This window comes from Lynx canadensis, chromosome D1 (assembly GCF_007474595.2).
Source record: "Lynx canadensis isolate LIC74 chromosome D1, mLynCan4.pri.v2, whole genome shotgun sequence".
NCBI lineage: Eukaryota > Metazoa > Chordata > Mammalia > Carnivora > Felidae > Lynx > Lynx canadensis.
Genome location: NC_044312.2, coordinates 50,127,505 through 50,136,678, shown reverse-complemented (window position 1 = coordinate 50,136,678; position 9,174 = coordinate 50,127,505).

Below are 9,174 nucleotides of genomic sequence, written 5' to 3'. Positions count from 1 at the left end.
AGTTCTTTCCATCTTGATCTACAGAGTCAATAAAATCCGAATCAAATCTCAGCAAGTTGGTTTTGTGGATATAAACAAATTTATTCTAAAGTTTATATGGAAAAACAAAAGACCCAGAATAGTTAACACAATATTGAAGAAGAAGAACAAGGTTCGAGGATTGACACTACTCAACTTACTAGATAACTACAGTAATCAAGACAATGCAGTAATGGTAAACAAACAAACACACAAAAACAAAACAAAACAAAAATAGATCAGAATAGGGAACCTATCAAAAACAGACTCACATAAATATAGTCAACTGATCTTTAACAAAGCAGCAGTCAATACAATGGAGCAAAGATAGTCTTTCCAACAATTGGTACTGGAAAAACTGGAAATCCACATGCAAAAAAAACCCAACAACAACAACAACAACAAAAACAAGGGTCTGGACACAGGCCATACACCTTTCACAATCAAAATGGACCCTAGGCCTAAATATAAAATGCAACATTTTAGAATATTTGGGAGATAGCATAAGAGGAAATCTAGATGACCTTGGATAAAGCAATGAATTTTTAGCTACAACCAAAGCTATAAAACCAAAGGTTTAGCTACAACACCAAAGGCATAATCCATAAAAGAGAGAATTGATAATTCATTAAAATGAAAAACCTCCGCTTTGAAAAAGACAATGTTAAGAGAATGAAAATACACACCATAGACTAGGAGAAACTATTTGCAAAAGACACATCCATTACTTAAAATATACAAAGAACTTTTCAAATTCAATAATAAGAGAAAGAATAACTAGATTTAAATGGACAAAAGACCTGACACCTCACAAAGATATACAGATATGAAGTTTTTATATGAAAAGATGTTCAACAGCGTATGTCATTAGGAAATTGTGAATTAAAATAACAGTAAGATATCACTATACACATATTAGGATGACTAAAATCCAAAACACTGACAATACCAAATTCTGGTAAAGATGCAGTAGGAACTGTCATTCATTGCTGGTGGGAATGTTAAGTGGTATAGCCACTGTGGAAGACAATTTGGCCATTTCTTACAAAGCTAAACATACTTTTACTATATGATACAGAAATTGTATCCCTTGGAATTTACCCAAATGAACTGAAAACTCATGTCAAAACAAAAACCTACACATGGATAGTTATAGTGTTTTATATGTAATTACCAAAACAGGGAAACAACCAAGATATCCTTCAGTAGTTAAAAAGGTTAAAAAAAAACAAACTGTGGCACATACAGATAATGGAATACTACTCAGTAATAAAAAGAGATGAGCTATCAAGCCATAAAAAGACATGGAGGAACCTTAAGTGCATATTATTAAATGAAAGAAGCCAACCTGAAAAAGCTAAATACTGTTTAATTCCAACTAGATGGCATTCTGGAACAGGTAAAAATATGGAGAAAGGATCTAGTGGGTAGGGAGAGTTGAAAGTTGAATAGGCAGAGGCCAGAGGATTCTTAGGTCAGCGAAACTAATTTGTATAATATTATAATGATGGGTACATATCATGCATTTACCAGAGCCCATGGAATATACAATACCAAGAGAATATACAAAGTCCATAGAATATACAACACCAAGTGAATCCTAACATAAAGTATGGACTTTGAATGATAATGGTATGTTAATGCAGGTTCACTGATTATAACAAATGTTTCTCTGTAGTGCAGGATTTTGATTAGGGGGGAGGGGGGATGTTGTGCATGCATAGGGCAAATCTATGTACCTTCCCCTCAATTTGCTCTCAACCTAAAACTATTCTAAAATATAGTTGTTGTTGTTGTTGTTGTTGTTGTTGTTGTTGTTGTTTTAATGAAGCTAAGAGTTCTTTTTAGGTTGCTATGATAAGTAGATCTAAATCATATAAAGTATCACATGCATAGTCTTGCTGGTACATCATAGTGCCCACTAAGTATGGTCATGAAAGATACTCAGTATTAAATAGACATTCCTACAACTTCCTCTTCTCCTTGATTCATATTTTATAGATAAAGTCAAATTCCCTTCAGATAAATTTCTCTAGACTCCAGATTTCCCCATAGCTAAGGATATCAAGTTGAAATTTTCTCATTAAAACATGATACTGTTTCTGTCCCATCTATATTAACGGACCACAATGGTAGAAAAGCTCATACACTGACACCTAACTGTGGAAGCTGCTCTTGTCTACAACTTCTGCTTGAGAATTAGAAAAGTTATTTTTGTTTGAATCCTGGACCCTTAGTTGTCATTGACTAAAACAATTGGATGCATATCCCATTATTCTCTCCATGACCCTGAGCTAGTTACTGAACATCTCTGTACCTCTGTTTCCTTCTTTTTGAAATGAGGTCACGATATTGCTGTCAGAAATAAAAGAAGATAACAGTAAGGCATTAACTGCCTATGGGGACTCTGGAAGAGAGACTGAAAAACTATTAGCCAGGCAGGGTAACCCTAAGAGCTTGGCAATATCCTACAGCCTCATAATTTTCCCTACAATGTAAAATTCTATACTGCCATTTCCCTGTATTGTTTAGCAGCACAGTACAGTGAAAAGACAATGTGCTTTCAAGTTTGACAGACCTGTTGCTTACCATGTGACCTCAGGTATGTAATTTTTCTGAGCCTTGGTTTCCTTGTTTGAAAGCTGATGATAATAATACATATTCCATTAGGATTCCAGGACAATTAAAGAAGAAATAGTGTAGTTATGTTCAATATTATTTTTTCCTGTATAAATTAAAATCAAAGGACCTTCAAATATTTTGCCTTTTTTCAGACAGATGAACAAATGGATGCTGAATGATTATCCTCAGACTACCGTTAAGAGCAGACAGTATTCAAAAAAGGGGGGGGGGGCAAGTAGGTTGAGTTTCTGAGGTCATAAGATTGGACGAAAAGCATACAGACTAAAAAAAGAAAGAAAGAAAAAAGCTCTTCTGGTTAATGGCCTATAGTATGGTCTTCCAACATGGTGGTAGCAATTTTAAGCAAATTTCCAATATAAAAGCTTAATGGTTTTGAGTCCATTCCTATAATAACATTCAAATAAAACTCCCAAATATATCCAGGTCCTAATCCCTGGAACCTGTGAATGTTCTGGTAGAAAGAAGAATGTAGCAAGAGGTATGCTTGAGGTAGCAAGAGGAATGTATATGTGTGATTAAAAGAAGGATCTTGAGATAGAGATTAATCTGAATTGTTCAGATGGGCCCTAACTATAACCTTAAATGTTCTTATAAGAGGGAGGTAGGGGAAGATTTGACTACACAAGAGGAGATGGTAATATGATGACAGAAGCAGAGATTGGAATGATGTGCTCTGAAAGAAAGCACAAGTTGAATAAAGACTAAAGACTAAAAAAAATGAAATAAAACATTCTCCTCTGCAGAGCCTCCAGTCCTGCCTACAGCTTGACTTCCAGTCCTCTGAAACTGATTTCAGATTTCTGACCTCCAAGACTATAAAAAAGAATATATTTATGTTCTTTTACCATTAAGTATTTGTTGCAGTGCAAACAGGAAACTAATACACCTCTCACTGGAGAACATCATTCTAACACAATGAAACAAAGTCCAACAAGCAAAGCAAAGCAATGGTGACTGGAGATATGCCTTTGAGGCCTTAAGAGATCATGAACTCTGACTTGAACATGCAGATTTCTCAGAACAGAAGGAGGAATGTTCCCAACCAGCAGTCAAGGGCTATGTTCCAGACTCTGATGGGTCCTACAGTACCTAAAGACAGGGGACAATGCTCTGTAAAATTAGCCTGTGATATATAATTAATTTCATTGGTTTTTGCTGGAGCTTAATTTTTATTATGTACATAAAAAGAAGAGCTCATACTGGTTCCTTTAAAATTTATATGCACTGTCTGTATACCTTCTAAGTTTTTCGAGATGAATATTGTTCTTTTATCTGTTTGCAGTGAAAGGCACAGAAAATGAATTTGGGATTTTATGGCTTGAGGTTAAAATATGGTTTGCATGTGCAAATATTAAGAGCTAGTTGAATCTATTCACTTTTCCTCAATAGAATGTTTGTCCTATAAGTGCCAGCTGCTTTACACCAACATCCAAAGCCTGCCATGATCTGAAACATACATCATCTCACTCTGCTTGGAATCCTATTCCCTAGGCTTCTGAATAGTTGCAGTTCTTCAGCAGCACCCTGCATTTCTTGCTTCTGTGTCTTTGCAAATATGATTCTTCCTCCTTGAAATCTTTCTCTTCTCTCCCTCAACCCCCCAGTAATATAATAGAGGATGCCTACTCATTCTTTAGGGCCCAAACATGAAATGCCATCCAATTCCATGAGGCTTTCTGACTGGAGTTCAATATTCCCTGTTTTGTGCCCCCAGTGTATCCTACACACATTATTGACTTCTGGCTCTCCTCCAGTCAAGGAGGTAAGTGAAACATGTATATTTTTGGCTTTATAGAAAAATACACTTAATGGAGGATTATGCTATTTGGTCCAGCTCAGTATGCTTGTGATCCCCTCATTCATATAGTCTACTGTCCTATCAGTATGCATCCTTGTTTGGTCTCTTTCTCTACGAAGTTTTACTAAAATTTACATTCATTCCTTCTCAAATTTAATTCCTCAAATTTACTAACAAATTATTTTATTTCTAATTAACACTGATAGCTGCTCACTCCTCCTATAAAATAGATTTTCCTACTGAACCCTTTCTTTGATCAATACCATATGCTTATCTTCTAGTTTTTATATATGTATTTCAAAAATTTCACCTTCCTTTAACAAAAATCCTACCTCATTAATTTCTATATCCATATATTCTGACCAGACCTCCTCTCATTTCTCAATTGCCCATCATTTATAATGGGTAATCTAGTTATTGGTCCAAACTCCAGCGTATTGCTCACAGAATTAAGGTTATTCCATACATAGCATTTTTATGCCCAATACTGGAAAACTCCTCTTTAGCCCATATTGTATTCTCTCTCCTGTATTTGTGTTATCATGAATTCATAGATCATTCAAAAGATGCAATTTAACTCTCTTACCTATAATCATTGTTTCTTATTCTTCGGGCTGTTTGTTTTTCCAAAAATAAGTGACTCAGACTCATCTTAAAATTTTCTGCTCCGAGGCACTGAGGTGGCTCAGCTTGTTGAGCGGACGACTCTTGATGTCACCTCAGGTCATGAACTCAGGGTTCATGGGTGCAAGCCCCCCATCAGGCTCTGTGCACTGACAGTGCAGAAACTGCTTGGGATTCTCTCTCTCTGCTACTCTCACCCCCCAAGGCATGCTTGATCTCTCTCTCTCGTTCTTTCTCTCTCTCTTAAATAAAGTAATAAAAACATCTGCTCCAAGATGTGAAATTAATTCGTAAGATACAGTTCTTTTTTGTAGAAAAAATATTGCTAGCCAAAATTCATGGACAGAGAGGCCTGTGACGTTGCTCCCCCATTCTACCATTCCCAGCAGGCAGCTGGATTAATGGAGGAGAGCGTGCTCTAGCCTTAGTGACAGAGGACAGACTTCTTTAAAAAGGGAGGGAGTTCATAAGCTCATGTTATCTCAAACGTGTCATTGTTTTTCTTTTCAAAGTAAGAGTATGTAAAAATATTTTATCCTTTCACAAGCCTCCAGTTCTGTCCACTAACATAGGTGTTCAGTCCTATAGAGCCATTCTGATGGTTTCATGGATGTACACATACCCCCAAACTCATGAAGTTGTATATGTTAAATCATACCTTAATAAAGTATATATTTTAAATAAATGTTAAAAGAAAACTTTCTGTAATGATGGAAAGGGTCTATCTTACAGTATAGAAGACTCTCATACAAGACAATAGCCATTAACCACAGGTGGCTATTGAGCATGTGAAATGTGGCTAATGTAAATGAGTAAATGACTTTTAATATAATTTATTTAATTCCAACTTAGATACTTATGATTAGTGTAGACTGTCCTGAATGACACATTTATTTGACCCCAAATAAAATTATGGGGTTGAAAAGTCTTCCCTTTCTCTTTTTTCTTTCTTCTTGGCTTCTGGCCTATCACCAGAGTGGGTAGATCCAACTTTGTCTGAGCACAGACCCAACTATCTGAAAACAGAAAATTCCAACTCTAATATTACCCTTCCCCAGACAAACACCAGGTGATCTAAACACATAGATTATGTAGCACCTCAAATAATGTTGCCATGCACTTGTAAAGAATAATAATAAACAATGCATTTTGAGATTTAATCTAAATTTCTCCTCTAGCTCCTTTTTATATGAAATATATTAGCCTCATATATTTTATTATGTGTTATATTACATTACATATTGCATCATTGTCCACTCCCTTGTTACAGTAATTTTTAATTGCTTCTCAGCCTTTTGGCTAAGATCAAGTACAGTAATTGTTAATACTGATTTCCAATATTTTAGAAGCATTGAGAACCATAATATCTATATCCACAATGTTGCAAAATAATCTCCTTAGTGGAGTATGAATTTTCAGCCAAGCTGAAACTATAAAACAAGAAGAATTTGAAAAATTCCAACAGTGTAGAGCTGATGCTAAGTTAGGAAAGACTCTGACATAATTATTTCCCAAAAGATGCTTTTTTTAAAAGCTGCTTTTAAGTCAAGACTTTTAACTTATAAGTGTCTGTGTGAAGTACCTCTTCTTGCAGGCAACAAGGAGACTTACAGTTCTATTTTGTACAAACACTGGCAACTACTTGGATTAAAAATTGTTTACTGGTTTCAATGTTGACTTAAGTGAAGACAGAATTTTTACTAAGATGTTAAACATCATCTCACTGAAGTTTATGAAATGTATGTGTAGTGACTATGATTTGGCTACGTGGTTGCATATGTGAGAATTAAAAACTTAAGAGATTCAGGGGCGCCTGGGTGGCTCAGTCAGTTGAGCGACCAACTTCAGCTCAGGTCATGATCTCACAGTTCGTGAGTTCGAGCCCTGCCTCGGGCTCTGTGCTGACAGCTCAGAGCCTGGAGCCTGCTTCAGATTCTGTGTCTCCCTCTCTCTCTGCCCCTCCCCCACTCATGCTCTGTCTCTCTCTGTCTCAGAAATAAACATAAAAAAATTTTTTTAATAAAAAAAATTAAGAGATTCAATATTTTCAAAAAGGCTTATGTAGACTCCCACATTACTGAATTGGAGATGATCTTAGGACAATTTACTGAGAATATTATCATATGTTAAGCTCTATTTGATATCACACTATTTTATGTTTCAAGCACATATTTTTATTGTGAGTGACAAATTTGCTGAATTAGTGCTAATACAGATCAGGAAGGGGACAAGAAGTCAATATACTCAGAACAATAATTTTCAGAATATCAGTTTTTTTCTTAAAACTTAAGTTTTTAAATGGAAAAAATAATCTTTGAGTCATTTTGTTTTTTAAGCAATCTCTCTGCCCAAAATGGGGCTCAAACTCACAACTCCAAAATCAAGTCCCATGCTCTATGACTAAGCCAGCCAGGTATCCCTCTTTTGAGTCATTTTAGAATTAGTAGTAAGTGGGGCTGTGACGCAGTCTTCCCTAGAGCCTCCAACATCTTCCTCCATTCTGACCTCCTCCGTGAGGACCAGTAATCCTGAGTTTGGGAGGCAGAGCTCAAGGAATCTGTCAGAGTATCAACTTTATGGTTTGTAATTTTTTTTTCATACTCTCATGGCCACTGCCTGGGATGCTGCCCCAGTTGATTTTTCATCCCGGGTTGATGACTGAACCCTTTGGAAAAGGTCTAGATATAATAATAGAATATGTACTTACTGGTCATCTGAGCTTCCAAAAAACCTGTAGTCACTTTCCCCAAAGGGGACGTTCCTTTCTCAGTTGGCCTTTCTAGGGGTTCTCTTCGATGCAGCACAAGATCCTCTTAAAATTAGTTGAGTGGCTCTTCATCTTACACAGAAGCCACAGCACAGCATTGTAATCATCTCTGGCTTTCTTGTCTTACAGTAATTTTTGACTCATTGTAGTTATTTGTCTTATCCAAACCCTGCAGACAGATCGTACTACCCTGCCATCACCTATCCCTACCTCCATCCATGTAATGGAGATCTTTCCACTCCCTCAAAAATAATTTCAAATCTCTTCACTGAATTATCTCCATGCAGGTTTCTTTATGGACATGAAAAGCCACATGCATTTCCAAAACCAAATCTGTATTAAATCAGACATATATGGCCTGAGAGACTTTTCACAAAAAAAGAAGTACCTTGAGTATACATTATCCCACTCTCTTGCTCTTCATTTGTTTAATTTTATTATTATCAACATCATCATCATCATCATCATCATCATCATCATTTGGAGGGTTCAGGGAAGGGGCAATCAGAAATGGTATACAGCAATTCAGGGATTATGTAATTCCTAACTCCAGTTGGTGAAATTCCGTAATCTTGTTCCCTGTCTTTATACAGCTTAAAAAATGAAAGACATCCTGCTAATTTTGTTTTATCTCAAAGGCTATTAGGGTCTTGTCAACCTTTTCATTTTTTTAGATTTAGTATTTCATTTCATTTCTACTAAATAAATTCAATGTCCCTCTTTCCTACTACAGAAATAATTCCCTGCCTGAATTGCCTCACTGACCAATACAGTCAACTTCTATTCCCAAGTGAACATCTGTTACATTTTTTGTGTGTTACTCATCTAGCAACAACTTGAAAACAAGAATCACGCCTTATTCTTTTTTAATGTTGTATTTATTTATTTTTGGGGGGGGGGGGGGGGGGGGGAGCTGAGAAACAGGGAGAGAGAGAATCCCAAGTAGGCTCCATGCTATCAGCACAGAGCCCAGTGCAGGGCTGGATCCCATGAACTGTGAGATAATGACCTGAGCAGAAATCAAGAGTTGGATACTGAACCGACTTAGCCAGCTAGGCACCCCTTTTTTATGTAAAAGAATAATGATCAAAATAGATGTTCAAAAACATTTTAATGTACTAATTAAATGACCAACTTTCCAGAATCATGGAAGTGGGTATAAGGTAGCAAAAGATCCCAATGTGAAATTTATAGGAGGTAGACCCTTTTCCCAGTCCACAAACTCAGAAATGCAAAACAAAATTAAACTTTACATTTCCATTTCTGAACTTGATTTCCACCTCAATCCCCCATTTGACAAAGGTGAAGAATGACTCTTGGCCTG